General features: G+C 35.0%; 1 protein-coding gene across 1 annotated transcript in view; it reads right to left on the bottom strand.

The window, feature by feature from the left end:
* LOC138698036 (serine-rich adhesin for platelets) overlaps window positions 1-17545 on the bottom strand; it is a 453855-nt gene that overhangs the window by 147018 nt on the left and 289292 nt on the right. The window contains exon 2 of the mRNA XM_069823717.1: window positions 6985-7091. The gene's annotated coding sequence lies outside the window, so the exon portion shown is untranslated. The remainder of the gene's footprint in view (window positions 1-6984; window positions 7092-17545) is intronic.

Raw genomic sequence — 17545 nt, 5'->3', positions numbered from 1 at the left:
AAGTATGCAAAGTATATTGTTTTTAAGGTATTGATATTACTGTCTATTGCATAGATCTAATAGCAAAACATGCTGAGTTTAGTTTGGGAATAATTTCTTTAATATGATTTTTCCAATTTAACATGTTATCGATTTGTAAGCGAAGAAATTTGGTTGTTGTTTCTATTAGGGGATGTTGTTAACTATTGCGCTTGAAATGTATGAAGTTGATTTTGGGCAGGATTTAAATTGGATTATGTTAGTTTTGTTACAATTTAATACTAATTTATTGGCTGAGTACCAATCAAATATTTTGAGGAGAATATCCTCTGTTGAAGATTGGAATGTGTTGGAGTTATTGGCTATAATTACTATACTTGTGTTACCTGCTATACTATACTTGTGTACTGATGGTGATGTTGATGATATCGAACCAAAATCTGATTAGGTGACAAAAATGTTGTGCCAGGAGAAAATATTGAATGAGGAAGTAACAAGCTTCACATAGCCATAATCTCTACTTTGCTTGAGAAAGTCCATGGAAACGTCTATAAATCATGTAATGTTTTCAACAGAACCAAGTGTTGCGATGCATTCTAGACCACGATGAACTAAAGACCCGGCCCACCCCTCGCTCGCTACTTGTAGAAAGTTGGATCATTTATCATTTCGTACCTCTACAAAATTAGGCTCGCTTTTCTACGGCCACTGACAAGGGGTCTGAATAACTGCTTAAGCTGACGTCATAGCAGATATAATGTATGTAATGTCCGGTATTTGTGATGGAAAGCGCAACAGTGGTCAGCTACACAAGTTAAATCTCTTCCATTCTCCTATGTAAAGATAATATTTCAAGATCTAACTCATACTACATAACCGGTTTAAAATTTTACCACTTCTCAACGGTTAGGTTCAGAAATTTGGGCATTATAATTTCGAAAGCAAGGTCGGTAAACGATTAAAATCTGAGAATGGTAGACATGATCCATTATAAGACTGGCTTTAAATCATCTGCTTTTACTGCTAGGGAGTCAACGCCATATAATAAATATTTCGTTTTGCGATGTGTGAGTTAGCATTGACTGGAAGGCATCTTGTGTGACCTCTCATTAACGTTTCGCTTTACATGCAACCAATTTTTAGTACACCGTCTGAAAGTTGTAAGATTCGGCAGCCCAAAGGCTAACCAACTGACCTAATGCTGTAGTTACAATTTATCTTTCCGTATTAATAATTTCTTCTGCGACTGCTAATTTTGCCGACGACCTCTAGCTTATTTTGTATAGACTGTATAGATTTAATGTTTTTAGAACATTCAAACGGGGTTGAAATAAATACCAATGCGTACATGGAGATTTCACTAGCAGTGACGGTGATGATAAAAGCATACTTCTAGAAGGATTTGAATTTATTGCAGACCTCAGTGTCCCGGGTCACTGAGGAGTAGGAGTGGGTTGGTGCTGGTCACTTCCGAGGTCATGGCCTTGACTCCCATTCGAAGTATCTCTTCCTACTTCCCATACCGAACACGTTTTGATGTCTTAATATATTTTCATACTACTCTTCTCTAGTCTGTATTCGATAGAGAACACTGTCCCGATTAGGTCTATATTACACTATCAAAGTTCTTTGTCACAGTATATATGATAAAACATTTGATCAAAATATGTAAGATTTTGAGTATATGACACTGTGTCAAAGGTTTTATCACATCTTTAATCAAAGTTATAATAATGGACCCACAACATTTCTATGCGTGTTGCAACTGTAAGTGCTATAATGGTTATTGTATTAAACTAAAGAAGGAATCAAAGAAAAATGCATTTGGGTTAGAGATTGGGTGGAGAGGAAAGATGTAAAAAGAATCCATAAAACTCTACTGAAATAACTTCAGTGTCAAAATGTGAAATTCTATACTAAGGACTTAATACCGGTAATGGATGATGAAGCATTTCATGTGACTCATAATGTAAAATTAAAAGTTTTGAGGTTTCCAAAGACATGTGTACTTAATGCCCGTCATTTTCTTTCTTCTTAGCCAGAGATTTTATGAAAGGTATGATGATGACCATAACTTTTATCATAGAACTATGTCACAGCTAGATGTGATCAGAAATGCTGTAGACCTATTGCAAAAGATTTTATCATATATTTCAACAAACTTCTGTGACACAGAAATTTGATAGTGTAATATATATCTCAGATTCAAATGTTGGTTTCCGATCTGTAATGGTACTTGTAAGTGAACGTATGGACAAATATATTTATAAATCAGATAATTGAGGCTTTCTTTGGAACAAGAATTTAATTATGAAGTCTTGAATTTGAGATAAAGAGCTTCAGAAATTTTAGATCTCGTATAACAGCATTGCGCAGAACGACATTCAAATGTTTCTAGGGGGCGCTTGTTTATTGGAAAGAAATAATATTTTGTCATGAAGGAGGTATGTTATTAGGGATTCAATATGTGTTGGAAACAGAAAAACGACGTAACGAACGTTAAGTTATTAATCCAGGGAAAGCCTCAATTTAATTACGAAGTCTTGAATTTGAGATACAGAGCTTCAGAAATTTTAGATCTCGTATAACAGCATTGCGCAGAACGACATTCAAATGTTTCTAGGGGGCGCTTGTTTATTGGAAAGAAATAATATTTTGTCATGAAGGAGGTATGTTATTAGGGATTCAATATGTGTTGGAAACAGAAAAACGACGTAACGAACGTTAAGTTATTAATCCAGGGAAAGCCTCAATTTAAACTGCAAATAGACAAAAAGTTTCAATCGTATTATGATAAATTTTTAGAGCGTTACAACTTATTATTCGTCTAGGAATAATTTAAGGTGTGAAATATACATTTTTAGGTGCGTAGTTTTCATTTGCTTACTATTACATACTACGTGAAGCAAACATTTTTAAATGTGCATATGTGTGTATGAGTGTACGCATTTAACAACTAAAGTACGTAAAAAAACTTGATTTTTTACTGATCATCCTTAATAAAATACTCTTTAAAATAGACAATTATAATAGAGTTTCTGTGATTAATTATATCGTAAAAAATAATTTTATTGTAAAAATCATTGTAATTAAATTTTTTAATTTCTGTAAAATAGGGAACTACTTAAAAGTCTTGCATTAATATCATAATAATAGTCCATTTTTAAACTCGAGTTTGGAAATCTACAACAATTTCAGCTGTGTAACATAATTTTTTTAATATGTGCACTATATGCAAATTTAGGAATATTTTTTTTCATATAGTATGTAATAATAAATAAAGAAGACTGTGCACCTAGAAGTTATTCCCACACTTAACAATATTTCTTAATGATTCATTTATTATTAATTATATTAAATTATGGGTGCATCGTGGGTGCATTTGGAGTTTAAATAATACCATATGTATAATGATTTTTTGCATGAATTCATGTAAATCCCCTTAACGAACTGTGATGACTTGGACTTTTGCATTTGCATTTTTGATTAATCGTATTTATTTTGAATATCTGGTCGAATGTTAGCCCTGATCACATTGACCATCTACCATGTTAAAAACGGTAACATGTGGAAGAGAACAACCGCCAGGATCGCCAATGTCGATTGGTAACGACCGCTAGATGGAAGTATAGTTACTCCATGCAATTCAAATGAGAGTTATAACGTGATTTCTTCTGCAGTCGCTAGGTAGCAGGACAGTGAAATTGATAAAAGTTGTTGCCTTCAAAGCCCATAAGGCTGATCTATCGGTCAATATGTGATCTGCGATGTTAGTTATTCCACTTCAAGCCATAATGTTCATATGGATAACATTGATGTAAAAGTCAGTTAAAGCTTACAGAAGTTTTTAGGGAGATAAACATGACTGATGATTGCTTTTCTGAAAACGGCCTAATACACGTCTGGAATAATCCGAACTACTAATTATAAGACTATAAAAACCCTAAAGACAGATACTTGTATGAAGCATTGTAAGTTTCTTAAGGAGTCGATAGTTAATAAAACACTAACTTCGCCTGTTATCAGATGATTAACTAACGAGGACCACAAACTAGTCTTGGGCTGAGGTTACAAGAAGGCTCATGATATTAAGGCGTCAAACTGTTTCCACTTAATAGATTTGTTCCATATTTGGCTGCTTTTTCCACATATGGCTGCTTAAAAAACATAATCTTTTTGGTTTCATCGTTAAAAAGCGATATATCAACGAAATTGATATCAAGTTGAGCAAAAAGTTAACTGAGAGATTTTGCAAGCATAATGTACATATACAGTTGCGGTAAACAGATTCCAATACAAAGTATCGAGTTTGGCAGACAATTGTATTTACAAATGATTCATATCTGTAACAAGCTCAAAAGTTATTACGGTATTAGAATATGAGTGCGTCATTAATTATTCTTTTGGATTAAGGACAATGTAGCCTACATGTCCTGATACAGTTTTTTTTTGTGTTTAATTGGTATAATTCATGTGTTTAGTTTGCATAGTTTTTTTTAGAACCTCTGCGGTGATTGAGTGGTCAGACTTCTGACCTGTCACGCAGGCGACCCGGATTCGAGTCCCGGTCATGTCTGGGATTTTTCATTGAAAAATCCATAGTGGCACTTGTGGCGGACAAGGTTGCATTTGGGGTTTTTCTCGGGGTTCTCCCGTTTTTCCCCATATTAGGCATTTGCATCATTCCGTCACCATTTCTCCATTTCGTCACCATTTCATAGCACGGCTGGCGATGCACGGAGGGGGCTGTCCTAGGGACGAGAGAGGGTTGCCTGCTTGACACCTGGGTACGCAGCGAACCTTAGTGTGTCAGCCGATGTGGGTCTGGGAATGCGCCTAGCTTGAGGACTAGCGTAATAGACCTTAACAGGTCGCAGTGCTGAGCCATAGTGTCCCCTCTTCCTTAAATTCAATTCAATAGTTTTTTTTGTGTTTAGTTTGGATAGTGTGTTTGTGTGTTTAGTTGATATAATTTATGTGTTTAGTTTTTACAGTCTTTTGTGTGTTTAGCTTGGGTAGTGTTTACTTACTTACTTACTTACGGCTTTTAAGGAATCCGGAGGTTCATTGCCGCCTTCACATAAGCCCGCCATCAGTCCCTATCTGAGCAAGATTAATCCAGTCTCTACCATTATATCCCAGTGTATAATTTATATGTTTAGTTTGTACAGTTTTTTGTGTGTTTAGCTTGGGTAGTTTGTTTGTGTGTTTACTTACTTATTTACGGCTTTTAAGGAATCCGGAAGTTCATTGCCGCCTTCACATAAGCCCGCCATCAGTCCCTATCTGAGCAAGATTAATCCGGTCTCTACCATTATATCCCAGTTTGTATGTTTAGTTTGTACAGTTTTTTGTGTGTTTAGCTTGGATAGTTTGTTTGTGTGTTCAGTTTGTATACTTTATGTGTTCAGTTTGTATAGTTTTTTGTATATGTTTAGTCTGTATAATTTATGTGTTTTATTTGTATAGTTTTTGTGTTTAGTTTGTATAGTTTGTTTGTGTGTTTAATGTAAGGTCTCTTGGACTAGCTCTCCAAGTGTCGTAGACTTTCAGCTCACCCTACACTACTGTAGAGGCTATTGCCCTTATGAGATTTCATGCTTTTCATACCATATTACGTGTCATGATAGATGTATGCGCTTTGTTTAAGAGGAAGTTTGGAACAGAATAGGTTAGAAATTCTCCTAGGCCATTAAAATTTTCTGTTCTCCAATGACTTTGAAATCCTACTCATTTCACGAGAATTCCATTGTATATTCATCTAGACTCAAAACTGAAAATCGAAAAGAAATTGGAAAGAAACATCGAAAAGAATATGAAAATTACTTTACAGGAAAGGAATATATCATAATCTCTATATCAAATTGCCAAATAACTCACTTCAGTGTGAATTTTGAATGTTAGCTTGAGACTTCATCATTGTCTGAAGAATTAAAAATTTCGATCTACCTTCCGATGTGATGGTGATAAACGGTATACTGCAGTGGGTTACGTGTACTGTGTAGACTATTGAATTTATCAGTAACTACGAAGACAAAACAAAATTTATGTAAATTGTTGCAGTATACTGCAGTGGATGACGTGTCCTATATAGACTATTACACTTATCAATAAAACGAAGACAGAACAAAATTTATATAAATGTTGCAATGTTCTACAGTGGGTGACACGTAGCCTACTACAGGGTGATTCATAAAGATTGTACCATACTCTAGGAGCTGATTTCTGACATCATTGTGATGAAAAAAGTTCATTTAAACATATTATGTCATATATTTTTAAATTGACTGAGTTACACCCTCCTGAATGTTAACCATAAACTTGGAAATTGTGACGATTTAAGCATTTAATTTATTTACGAGGATGGTAGCCTACTGACCGTGTTATAAATTCATTAAAGAACATTCACATTATTACTCACGTGAAAAATCTGTATTATACTCAGTTTACAAAGACCGCACCTTCTGCAGCAATACAGTAAGTCGTCCGAGTGTGAACTGTGTGTGCCGCATTTAACTTTCGTTATTCGAATATTAGGTAGATACTTTGTACTGTGTTGCGTTATCTCTAAACCTGACTCTGATGTCACGAGATTCTGTGTCGCTGCAATCAGCTGTGAACACACACAGTTCCAGACGTCCAGAGAGAGAGAGAGAGAGAGAGAGAGAGAGAGAGAGAGAGAGAGAGAGAGAGAGAGAGAGAGAGAGAGAGAGAAGTTCACAAGGATGCGTGTTACGGAAGGCAGAACCGTGATTTTATCCAAAACTATTCAAAATCTTCACAATGATGTCAGGAATCAGATCCTAGAGTATGACACAATTTTCGTGAATCACCCTGTATATAGACAATTTAATTTATCAATAACTACGAAGACAAAATTTATATGAATTGTTGCACTATATTTCAGTGGGTTACGTGTACTATATGGACTAATAAATTTATCAATAACTATGAAGACTAAACAAGATTTATATAAATTGTTGGATACGTAGTTGAGATACCTACCTGTTAGGAAATCTTCAAGGTGGTGAAAATGTTTAGCCAGTCACTGAAAAATGTAATTGCTGAAATCACGAACTTGACGAGAGTCCTTCTTGCTGTACACTGAAGCCCTGGAATAAAGAACGAAACATTAATTATTTGAGTAGACTACTGGAACAGTTAATAAAATAATTAAGATTTTATCGTAAAATCTTGTTTTAGGAAATTACAGGTACGCAATTATAAATATTAATACTTAACGTACATAAATGAAATAATTATAATTCCACACGAATGCTTTAGATGGTGATAACATGTGACAATAGGTTGTAGTAATCTGAGAGTCTATCTTTCACGCAAATTAAAATAAACTTGAAAATAATCAGTGTTTCAAGAATCTACATTTAATGTGACTTTTACTACTATACAAGTAAGTCACGACTATAGAAGTGTTTGTAGAATTATAAAAATGAACCATTAAAACGAAAGAAATTACAAATATTTCTGTATGAAAGTAAGAGTTGGTTAAAAATGTTATGACTTCTGAGCCAGTAGCGCCAAGTTGATTAAGTTTATGATGCTTTAAAATGCATCGTTTCTTACTTTAATTATTGCAGATCATGAGATAGTGTCTAAAAAGAGGACTGTGAACAGTTTCATAGATCTTGTCCATGCTTACAGTGAAAGTTCCTGATAAGGACTTCATAAAAATAATTGACCTGAATATATATATTACACTTTGTTTCAAGTTTTGTGTTTTTGTTGTATGATGTAAATAATTGTCTGAAGCGTTACGTAACAATTTAGTGGTTCCGTTGGCAGAGAAATAAATAAGGTAACAGGAGGTAATAAGGCCCCCTAAGAAATAAAATGTTCGTGTTTTGAACTGGAAATGTTTAACAAATATTAAAATATCCGAAATTAAAAACGAGGTGGTTTTCGCTCAAATGAAACTAAGACGTTACCCTTTACTACATTAATGAGTATTATCTATTGTAAACAAAAGTACAAATTTATTGTTAATTGAAATACATTTTTATCAGCAAATTATTGTATGTGTTCATTCGTTGGAACCTACGTCTTATTAACAAGTACATGTAACTTAGGTGTCCTTTTATGTCTCTGAAATGCCATGTTCCCTGAATTTCGCTTCTATTCTACACATAGTTGATTGAGAAATATGTGGCCGATTTGGATGAGTTATGTTAAAAATTGTGCATACCTCTTGTGTACGACTTCAGACATTAAATTCTGTCATCAAAAGAATCTCGATTCCTTCATTTTCTGTTAAGAACACCTAATACTTTGTTTCAATATTTATTTTATCAACAAAATCCTTTCATAACACAGAGATTAACAAAACATTTTTTTCCTACAATGGCACCAGGTTGTCATTTGATATTTCTGGCAGTGGCTTGTTTGTAACTCACTTCTGAGGTTGAGGCGTCTGGAAGGCGGAGTCATGCTGCCCCAATGATATTATGACAGGATGATTATGAAATGCCAGGAGGGATCTTAAACCTAAGCCTAACCTAATTTTCAGACCATGGACGAACACAGGAACATTTCCCCCTAAGGAAAAATTCTTGTGTTCTAACCGGGAATCGAACCCGGGACCTCACGAACTGTAGTTAGAAGCTTTGACCACTAGCTCACGAGACTGGTCAACTAGTAAAACAAATATAAAAAATTAAACTGTTACCATAGTAACCATAATCAAAATGATTCTGTACAAAACAAATGAAAATATTAGAAAGAAAATAAGCTCTTTCAGATGAATCATTAAAAAAGTATAGGCTGTCATTTAAAAATGTTCTCGATGATATCATAACTCGCAATATAATGGTCGCAAATATATATAGCTAGACTTCGTATTTCAGCTACCTATAAACTGGAATGAAGTTGTCTTGTTTCGAAGTATATGTGACGTCACAGCGCAGGTACAAGTACGTTCGTATACAATATAGTTACGCATCTCCTGCCCTCTTCCTCTAGAAAGTAAAAAACGGGACGCAATTATATTATAGTGAGTAATTTTATCGATCACTGCTCTTATTAGTCGTATTATTTAAATAACTACAGTTTTGTTGCAGATTGTAGGTTCATTGCAGAGGTAAAATGTCTTAGGTAAGACGCTCAAGCGTGTAATATTGCAGGGCATAGTTGAGGATATTTGAACTAAAATTTTCACTGTCAATATACACAACATTACATATAAACTGTGTAAAACAAACGTAAGAGTGACAAAAACAGTGCACTGAAAGGCACTGCAATAACAAAAGGCACAGAAAGTGTTTTGAATGTAATCCATAAGAAAAAGTACCAACGCAGTCTTAAAATCATGAAGATATTAACTCGAGTTTAGCATGGATTTGTGTAGCCTGCCATAATGTTCAGTGCCAACATCCCAATTAATAAATTAAATAATCTACATTTTAGGGAATTTCTAGAAAAATACATAGAAAAGTAGTGGTTTTCAGTGATGAGGGACATATGAAATATCCTAATGAAACATGAAAAAATATCAGGCAATAGGAATATCTTGTAGGCCTACTACATCATGCACCAATAACGTCATGTGCCACTGACAGAAGTTCTTGCAATATAAAATCATTTCAAGTGACATCCGCATATTTTCAAGTTCCGTAACTTACGAATGCACGTTATTAGGTCTATTCACCGCAAAGGTCACGACGAAAATGAACATCACGGCTTAAGCATGTGCTTACTAGTATAGCTTCAGAATGTCGGAGTTGACTGTACTCCACGAACACGCAGGGAGACGTGTTTATTTATATCTTTATCGGTTGCATTACCTGTGTTCGGCGTACTATATACCCAATGTGTCTTTAACTTCAGTCTTTAGGTAGCTGAAATATGAAGCCTATATATAGCATACAATTTTTTTTTTTTCATAAAAATATTCCTTTCTAAATAGAACGTTTGACATATCTGAGGGTTATTTTTGGTTACAAATCTCCTCATTCAATTTTAGTTGGAATTATGTATTACTTTTCAAGAACAGTGTACGAATATGTATATGTTGATACCAGTTCATCTTTTGTTCTGTATTTTTGTTGTTTAAACTTTGTGTATTTAGTTTCTTGCAGATGTCTATGCTTCTCTTTTGAACTAAGATCTCAAGAGCTTCAGTTTATCGGATTTTTCTTATCTTTTGTCAGTTCTAATCAGTGCTAAATCCTCGTATCTATAAGTTGCCATTGGCAGTGCCATCACTTTGTAAAGTTTCACTTACTTCGTTTTCAGTGTCATGTCTTTCATTGTTCTTATTACACAATTCATTTGCATAAATTTGTTCAATTTTACATTTAAATCTTCTTGAGCACAACATGAAAAATTAAAACCAAGATAATCAAAACTAGAGACTTGTTCAATTATTTGAGTGTTTATAACTATCTTATATGGTTTGTAATATTCCCTCTAAATGCCATGATTACGTTTCAGTAGTTAAAATCTTTAAATTAAATGTCCGCATTCCTTTTATGTTGTTGGCTGTTCTTTGAAATTCGTTTTCTGTTTCCTCAAAAGTTACTTATTCATCTGGTAATGATTATAGTTCACATCCTATCTTTATTCATTAAAATTCATTTTCTAAAACTATTTTCCCCTGTTTAATAGCTTCGCCAATGTAAATATGAGGGGCAGAATTTCAAATCCTATTATGTCCATCAAATACTTTTTACACGAATTACCAAAAACTGAACTACTTCATTATACTTAATACAACCACTTTTATGCACTTGTTCCACGGTTTAAAAAGCATGAAAGATAAAGTAAGAAGAACTATCAAATTTTGAATTTCGTCCACCGGTGGACTTTTTTTTCTTGTTAGAAGGGACGGAGGGAACATCCCACGCACTACGACCTGAGGTCTATTGTACACTCCCTATATGGGATGATTTGTGTGCCCACCGACGCTCTACGCGCACCGACCTAACCACTTGACCCCCTTAACGTCCGGTCCCTACAGCCAATAGAGTCCATGTACCACTGCTGCTTCGGCAACCCCCCCCCACAAGGCTCCCTTAACGGTCCGAGGCAGAAGTCCTCCCCCGAGAAGATCTGTCCCGGGTTCCGTTGCAGAAGCTATCCATCATCACATGAATACAACTCACGGATGCCGGTCGAGAGAGCCAGCAGCTTCGGAAAGCTGCCTGTAGAGCGATATGAAAACCAGAAGTAATAACGGGATGATAGGGGAGGAAAGGAAATGGCGAAGATGAGTGGGGTTCCAATCGCCTGATAAAGTTACCTGATATTCATCCATAGGAGTGAGGGAAAAACCCCGAAAAGACCTCACCCAGGCAACTCGTCCCTACCGGTAAACGAACCCGGGCCCGCTGGGTTCGGAATTGGATTCGCTAACCCCTCAGTCACAACGGTGGACACCGGTGGACTTAATATCTTTTGAAACAATGCTGCTCCTATATGCTAAATAAACCTGGCGACAAGAAACATCCCTGTTAGGCTATGAATAAAATGATTGATATAATTATTTCAGGAAAGTTACAGGCACAAAATATTTCTCCGGCATCTCTTCCTGCTTGTCAACTCATCTCTATCACATCATCTGGCCGATCCTACTGTTGAAATTGTTTGCATAATAAATCTTCAGTGCTTCTGACACTGAGCGAAGGAATTTGGCTTCTTCACTTGTTTTTATCAGCATGCCTGCTTGTACTGCAATTCTCTTACATCCATGCTGAGATGAAAGACATGGCCTCAGGTGAGGTAAACATCAGCTACTGTATAAACGAACAGAGGGTTTAGGAACCCTGTGTTCAAAGTATTCCGTTGCATTTTAAGTCCGTATTAGGTAGGAAGATATCATATTTATAACCTGACAGCCTGTACAGACTTAATTAAGGAGCACAAGAACTATAAATTGGTGCGAGGTGCTTGTTTTTGTAAGCTGTTCAGTGAATAAGATACAAAGCTACAAACATAGGAATCCCGTTCTGGGTAGCGGGTCTGTGTGTGTTTACATCAGCTATGGAGTGAGCGGAGTTCCCCTGAACTAGTAATTTAAAACAGAGCGACGTTACTTGTAAACAGACTAATCGTCAATTTTGCTCATAATCAATCCACTAGCCTGGTTATTACCGCGGAGCAGGTTTGGCTCATAGGAGATGAACCCCGTGGGGGTTCTTTTATCCTGATCTTCCAGTCAAACTCATTTAAGATTCTTATGACCTTGGATCGAGCTTCGCGAAGGCGGCATTTCGCTACCGATTGACGGTACGCTGCAGCTGATTCGATTCTCGTAACAAAGTAGACATTTATTTTCTTCATTAATTTTCGGCGAGTCAAAGTAGAATTTGTGGCAGACAATGACGTTTTTGGACAGTTTATAGCGAATACTTCCGTTTCTCTTGTAGGAATCCCACTATTTATTAATTGCTAGCTACAGAGTGTCCCAAAATAATGTATAGGGATCGTATTTTGTCCCAGGACGTACGGAGTTAAGGTTAGTTGTTCATAAACTATATTGGCGTGACGTCACGTTGGCGTGTGGCACAGGTGCTATTAGGGAACACTTTCATCTTGTTTGTGCTGCAGTTAACGTTCTATTATTGATTCAAAACTTGACCTTGGACACTGTTAAAATGCATTGTAGTGATAATAGAGTACTATGATAATCTTTCCTACAATTTAAATTACTTGTTCACTTATGTTTGATTTATTTTTTTATGATAATGGCAGAGTTAAGAACATAAGGCCTTGTCTTCCACTCAACCAGTATAATACAGAAAACAATGGAATAATGATAATAATAATAATAATAATAATAATAATAATAATAATACGAGCGAATGTAGATGTGTTTAGTTACATGTGATTATAAGAGTTAAACAATTACAATTTAATGTTTAATGGGACAATTGAAGGGTTGAGAACCATAGTGGGCCGAGCGCCATTTATTAAAACCGTAGAAAACAAGGGTTATTACCATAATTCAATGGAAACATATAGCAAGTAGTACACACCTGTGGAGTAACGGTTAGCGCGTCTGGCCGCGAAACCAGATGGCCCAGGTTCGACTCCCGCTCGGGGGAAATTTACCTGGTTGAGGTTTTTTCCGGGGTTTTTCCTCAACCCAATATGAGCAAATGCTGGGTAACTTTCGGGTCTCTGCATATACATCTTATATCATAATCATGTATGAAGTATAGTATACTATACTTTCAGGACTCAGGAGATTGATTTTGAAAATTTTAAATTAAACATGATTTTAATAAGGCTACATTATAGGCATTATTAATCGAAATTGATTTCCTTATTTTATACATAGACTATATTATTTATAGGCCTATATTTTGTTTCACTACTGATCGTCCTGGATAATGATCATCCCAGTTAATCGAGAGTTTACTGTAGGCTTAGTATCGTCCCAATATAAAATGCAGGCATAAACGTCGGGCACTCCTACAAGTACTGCATATAATGTAAGCTAACATAGCTTGCTGTCGAGGTTGCATATGTTTTTATTACAATTTTTCTTTGTCCTCTTCCAAAATGAAACTGTAGCCAGTAATTTCTTGCTTGAAGTAGTTATTTTTTTTAATAGCTAGCATTTTTGAGGCGCAATTTAATTAGTTATATTTTTTTATGGTTGAAACCATATATTTAGAATCTTTCGGGACCTGATTGAAGACAAAATGCATTTTAAGTTGTTTTTAAGAGTATTTAATATAGGCCTGATAATATACTACGTAAATCCTCAATGTTTCTATACTGAAAAACAAATACACACGCAGAGCGCAACCCTCAAAGCACACACGCGCTATCTGTTGGTGCTAGTTCAGGATATTCCTATTCGAGAAGCCGAAACAAAATAAGTATGTTGTTCCTATTCCTCCTCTGTTCAATCTTTAGAATCTGTTGCAAGTCTTTAGGGAGTTTTCTTTTGTTAGCCACCTTGCTAAGCAAGAGGCCTTTGCCCATTTTGGTATTTTATGGATTAATATAAATAAATAAGTATAAGAGTTGTAGTTATCTATTCCTAATAATAACATATACTGAAACACAACCTATATTTGTCGTGACTAACATTTGTTCTTGTAATTAATGTGCTCTAATTTGTTATGATTGAGCTAGATTTTTAAAATCGTATTGTACTGCAGGCCTATAGGCCTAATCCATTGTACTTAAATATGTTACAAAGGTTAAGTTAATTTCGCAGTTAAAATCATAATGTTTATCAATGTAGCCACAAATAAATATTCACAGTGTTTATTCACGTGTAAATATAACGTTACTCAATTCTCTATGGTTTGAAAAAATAAAATAGTTTCGTTGAATAAGCCTGTATATGCAATTAAGAATCTGTTGAAGCTTTCGAGACGTGACAATGTCTGATCGCTTGTAAAAGTAAGGAATTTAGAGAGAAATGTAATAAATAACGGTAAATAATATTTGATTTAATTTCTAAAAATTTCACTTAATAAATCTGTCGCATGCTGTGGTCCGACTATGATTTCATCATTCCTCTCACAAGTTGCATGTGTTTACAGTATGTAGGTCTGAATGTGTCTACCTCATTCCTTAAGGGAATTCATAACTTACAAGACAGCCCTCGGGCCTGGATTCTTTCTCTTCTGCTCACGTGTCCGATTAGGAGGGAAATTCACACCGACCACTATAGGATGGAGTCCAGCACGTTATAACTTCCACTATACGTATACGTACGTCTGCATACCCAGCTTTGATTGCGAGTATGTCCGAATAGTGCGCCGGCCCGGATGGCTCAAGCGGTAGGGGCACGGCATGTCCCTATCGCTTGGTCCGAAGGGTTGTGGGTTCGAGTCCCGCCTCGGGCATGGGTGTTGTGATTGTATTAGTAAAAAAAAAAAAAAGGTAAACAAACAGAAAACAAAAATAGATAACTTTGGAAAACGGCCTCTGGCCGGTCGAAATTTTAAAAAGAAAAAAAAATTCCAATTATACTTTGTATTTATGTATCGGTATGTTTATTTACACTGCATGTGGGCAAACACTCGGTGGAAATGGTAACTTAATTACATAGAATAATTACAATTAATACACAATAAACAATTCATACACATTTCAAATTAATACACGATAATTACAATCCACAATAATTACAAAATTGTTCGTAATTTTATATATACGATTATTTCTATAATTCAAAGAAGATACACTATTTTTCATCGCTTTATGTTTTTAAGATATAAAAATATTATTAATGCATGTATGATACTTCCACGATATTTATGTTGTTATTCACTATTATTATTATTATTATTATTATTATTATTATTATTATTATTAAATATGCGTGTTATCCCCCTTTGGTTTATTTGTTTCTACTTGTATTTTCGTTAATAATGTATATTACACATAGGATCCATACACACAAACATACATACATACATACTCGAAGTGATATGACTGTGCAGAATACATTAAAATAAATAAAAATTCTGTTATGCGTTTTGTAATTAAGTGCGTGGTTAATTATAAAATTAGGCTGAAAATCTGTGTAGTTAGGCAACAGCGCATCGTCGGCTCACCTATGAAAACACACATGAAGTTAAGTCTGAATAGCAGCAGTCCGTCCCTTAGTCAATGCATTAGTGTTGCCATACCTCCGAATGGCAGGAAATAACGATAAGTGTTAATATCTTTATTTAATTTGCAAGAAAACCATCAGTTTTATTTAAAACTTGTAAAGTGATAAATCTATCCCTCTATCATTCCTTATCAGTTTCTTTAATGATAAAGAGTAAATATCACAATCATATGGATAGTGCGTATTGAATAAAACAGTGTTAACACTTAGAGTATTTTTTTTTCTTATAAAGGTAGTCATATGAGACTAATATGGTATCAGAATTTTTGGTTTGGATACTCTATCCCAGGAATAAGCTGTTGAAATATGCACAGTTATAGATATTACCTCGACTCTGTATAATATTACTCTTGACACAAAAATTAAGATTGAAGATAATTACTAAAAATAATTGTTGATACTGATTGAAGTCAAATATCTTCCTTTGAAGGGTTTTCTTACACTTAGCCCGAATCTAACTATGTTAAATAGTTTACTCCTGCATTAAAACACAATAAGGAACTTTTTGCGTCCATTAGCAGAGTTTCGAGAAGAGGCAAGACCTGTCCTGTAACCTTATCATGTGCCGTAACTATATCACCAATGAGTATGGAGGGGAAAGATGGGTTTCAGTCTAAAATGAACTTCCGTTTCGGTAGATTCGCATAATATCATATAATATCATGAAAGAAACTCTTTCTGATACCTCATTCTTTCCTCTATCGCACAGCTCACATGCTAAGTCTCGCCTCCTCATCTATACCATTTATAATCGACAAGTATCCGTTCTGTAGGCAGGTTATAGATCCATGACAGTCGCTTCCACGTAAAACTGAAGCAGTTCGTCTAAACAATTGCAAACATAGCTACTAACATGTTTAACTTTCAGTTAGTACAATTAGAAGAAAGTTTCTAAGTTAGTTCCAGTGAAGCATTGTAACGCGCCTCTTAAGTCCTTTTCATTACAAATATTCAGTAGAACGATTTCGAGAAATTGATGGTTGCTGGTGGCTACTGAAGTGAATGTAGCATGGTGAGTTAGAGAAGACACTGACCGCAAAAGGGGTGTGACTGTGGCATTCGCCGCAAACTCATTCCTTCGCGATTTCGAATTGTTCCCACAGCGTAAATATTTATGTACCTTTTTATCAATCGATATGGTATTGCCTCTTCCATTAACCTGTTTTGAGCTTCCACCAATCTAGAAGCAGTAAATCAAACACGTCACGATGTTGACATGAAACGGCGAGAGAAAAACCAGAGAAATCTAGGGTGAATTTTATAATAGGAAGCATTCAATGAACGCAAAGATAAGTTAGAAATAAATCAAGAGATTATTTTTCATATATGTCTATTGGTTGTCCGATTTGTGGTCTCCAGCATCTGATAGTTTTCATTCTTAAATGGCTTTGCGATATGCGCAACGCCGCATATTGATTAGGAGAGATATAACTTCGGCATCTCAGTTGCCTGTCTAACCTACACCTCTTTTGAATAATCCTCCAATTATTTCTTTTACCATGTATATTTCAAACGACATGCATATTAAATGTTGCAATAGAAAATACACGCAAAGAAAAATTAGTTTCCAATTAATATTGCTTCTATTTTACAAGTGCTTTCATCACACTCAGGATGACAAAATTAATTTTAAATTCTTACTTTGTTTATATCAACTGCTTACGTTTTCGTTTAAAATGGATCTAGATTGCAAAAGTAAAGTAAAGTTCAATGCAGTAAATATGTTGGGGGTTAAATAATTGGCAATAATTAATTTGCAAGTTGTGCTACAGGGAATATGATTATTATACTAATCTAAATTCGTGATCATTAGGGCCTAAATGTAGTAATTGTAAACAAGAAGAAAAATCATAATTCTAATGACAAAATATATCCTCATTTCCTGGAATTATAACCACAAATTTCACTAATTTTGTAATTACCTGTAAGAACATGAATTAACATAAACAAAATTATTAGATTATATTACAC

This window comes from Periplaneta americana, chromosome 1 (assembly GCF_040183065.1).
Source record: "Periplaneta americana isolate PAMFEO1 chromosome 1, P.americana_PAMFEO1_priV1, whole genome shotgun sequence".
In the NCBI taxonomy this organism is placed as follows: Eukaryota; Metazoa; Arthropoda; class Insecta; order Blattodea; family Blattidae; genus Periplaneta; species Periplaneta americana.
The sequence above is the reverse complement of the archived record's forward strand: the minus strand, read 5'-3'. Positions and strand labels throughout refer to the sequence as shown.